Source organism: Hibiscus syriacus, unplaced genomic scaffold, assembly GCF_006381635.1.
Source record: "Hibiscus syriacus cultivar Baekdansim isolate YM2019G1 unplaced genomic scaffold, ASM638163v2 tig00110556_pilon, whole genome shotgun sequence".
Taxonomy (NCBI): domain Eukaryota; kingdom Viridiplantae; phylum Streptophyta; class Magnoliopsida; order Malvales; family Malvaceae; genus Hibiscus; species Hibiscus syriacus.
The window spans coordinates 2,413-5,288 of record NW_024062779.1 but is presented as its reverse complement, the minus strand read 5'-3'; the positions used below and the strand labels follow the sequence as shown (position 1 = coordinate 5,288).

The following is a 2,876-nucleotide window of genomic DNA, read 5'->3' as shown; positions in this document are numbered from 1 at the left end:
AATCCTAAACACCGATTCCGGTCACCGCCTCTCTCACCACCGCATCATTTTTCTAAGTACAATCCATCCACCTATCAAAAGTCTGTCAAAAAAATTGATTGGAATCCATCAATTTCCTTCTGGAATTTTTTTTCTTTAAATTTTTGGATTCTCCTAGTTTTGTCTTGGTAGAGAGATAATTTAGCTTTAGAAGCTTCGAGAGTTGGTTTACACGCCAATAGCACTCGCTTGCAAATCTGCCGTGTGCCGGCACGTCACAAGTTACCGGATTCAATTGAACGATTGACACACTCCACTCATCCACTTGTCCAGAACACGTACATTGACTAATACAAAACAAACATAAAATCTTCACCCAAGCTTTGTTCATCTTGGTTTTCTTTCATTTGGTCACTGTCGTCGAAATTGTACAAGTTATACTTACGTGTATTCATCTCCCCTGTGCGTAAACCCCGTTTCCATGGGTACAGTTTCTCAACTGTCTAACTTTCCATGCAAGACCTTCTTTATAACTTCACAACCCAATAACTTCTCCTCAAAACTCTCCGTTCTGCCTCCCAACACTAGGAAACCAACTCAGAATCTGATAAAGAAATCTCAATTTTTGACCCAGAAATCAATCAAACCAAGACCTGTTTTCCATGTCCGTGCTTCGGACGCCGACGACGAATGGGGCCTGGTCAAGGAGGAGCCGATTGTGATAGAGAGTACAGATGTGGCCGTGGCAGAAAAAGAGAAGAAGCCCGACGAAGTAGTGGAAATCCAGAGCTTGAAGAAAACTTTGGTGGATTCGGTTTATGGGACTGATCGTGGCTTGAAATCCAGTAGTGAACTGAGATAGTTGAGCTTATAACTCGGCTCGAGGCCAAGAACCCAACTCCCGCACCGACCGAGGCGTTGCCTCTGCTCAATGGAAAATGGATTCTCGCGTAAGTCAACGTTAAGAAATATAATTATGAGCTTGTTTTGATATTATCAACACTTTGCTCTGTCTATATCAAACATCAACATGCTCTAAGGCTGAGCTAATTGCTCAAAGATTATTGTCAGGAATACTACTAGATTTGGTGCGAATAACTTGATAGGAATTGTTTTGATGGTGATCTCATCAAATTTACTTATCGCCTTTATTAGTGGGTGCGAATACAGTATATGATATTTGTGTTGTGGAACAGGTACACATCGTTCCCAGGTATGTTTCCGTTGTTGTCAAGGGGTCAATTTCAGTTAGTCAAGGCGGAGGATATATCGCAGATCGACGCTGAAAATCTCACCGTCCAGAACTCTGTTCAGTTCTTTGGACCGCTGACCTCGAGTTCCATCAGCACTAATGCTAAATTCGAGGTTCGAAGCCCCAAACGTGTGCTGGTACGTTGTTTAGAGCTCTAATTTTCTTCCGATAAACCGATCCCGAAGTTGTTCTGGACACCGGGTGTAACTTAAATTTGCTCTTGTTTCTTTATGAATGTTGTGTGCAGAGATCAAGTTTCAAGAAGGCATAATTGGAACCCCCTAGCTGACGGACTCCATAGTGCCACCAGAAAATGTTGAATTTCTGGGACAAAAGATTGATCTCACTCCTATTAAAGGCTTGCTCACCTCTGTACAGGACACAGCTTCATCTGTCGCAAAGACAATTTCCAGCCAACCACCATTGAAGATCCCATTGTCAAACAGCAATGCAGAGTTATGGTTACTTACAACGTACCTCGACGACGAACTGCGGATTTCAAGAGGAGATGCTGGGAGCGTGATTGTGCTCATCAAGTAGGGCAGCACTCTGATGAATCCATGAACTTAAAACTCTAGATTCCTTTTCTTCTTGGTCTCTATTAATTTGATGTAAGAATTTTATAATTATATTGGTAATAATACAAAGCCATGGACTGGTGTTAGACTTTATTTAATGATGTACTATGGAACATTTATATATCTATCTTCAACCGAATGCTTTAGGGCTTCATTAAGAGAACCAGGCAGAATTCTGCAAACCATACACCCTTTAGTGACGAATCAGTGTACAAGCTTAGTAGTTCATAGTTATCAGTTATTAATCGTCTTGAATAACATATTAATTACTGAATTTTGTTCTGGTTTAAAGAAAGTTGAATTTTGGAAAGCCTACGAAAAACATCATTGACTTGTCCATAGGTATATATATGCTGTTTCATGTCAATGAGCGAGGAAGCCACGAGAAAATTATACAGCAAAAGGGTAATTAATAGACTTAATTTCACTTTTGTCTCTATCGTATTTTCGTATCAATTTAGTATTCGAAGATGTTCAAATATACCATTTTATACCAGACTTTTAACTTAAAACCCTAAATTATAAATCATAAATCCTAACCCTATTACCTTGAAATCATAAACCCTAAATACTAAACACTAACATAAAATTTATAATTTAGAGTTTTAAGTTAGGGGAAGAGTATAGAATGATGAAATTAAATAATTTTGATGACAAAATTAATGCAAAAATAATAAATTTAGTGTACTGCAGTGGCAAAAATAATTCTTAAGCCAAACTATAATTATTGCCGGCATGGACTCGACTCGATTCTCCTTAAATACGAACAGAATGGCTATATCTTCATCATGAGCTTCGCCCTAATACTTGAAACACTTCTTCATGTTCTCCGTGAAGGTTGAGGCATTGTAAGTTCTGATTCAATTAATTGTTGAACAAGCTAGGTTTTGACTTTTGAGTTCCCTTTTCAGCGTTTTGGCATTGATGATTCTGGATTTCTTAGTCTTTATGCCATGAGAAACAGTTAATTTTGATAGCTTTGCAACCACCAGTGGAAAAATAACAAAAAAGAATCCTCCTTTACTACCTTTCACAAAGCTCGGGCTTCCACATTATTTTTTATGGTC

The 2,876-nt window shown here is 38.7% G+C and overlaps 1 pseudogene; it reads left to right on the top strand.

Annotated features, from left to right (window-relative positions):
• The first annotated feature begins 389 nt into the window (after positions 1-389).
• Positions 390-1,886, top strand: LOC120131561 (annotated as a pseudogene).
• Positions 1,887-2,876: the final 990 nt, after the last annotated feature.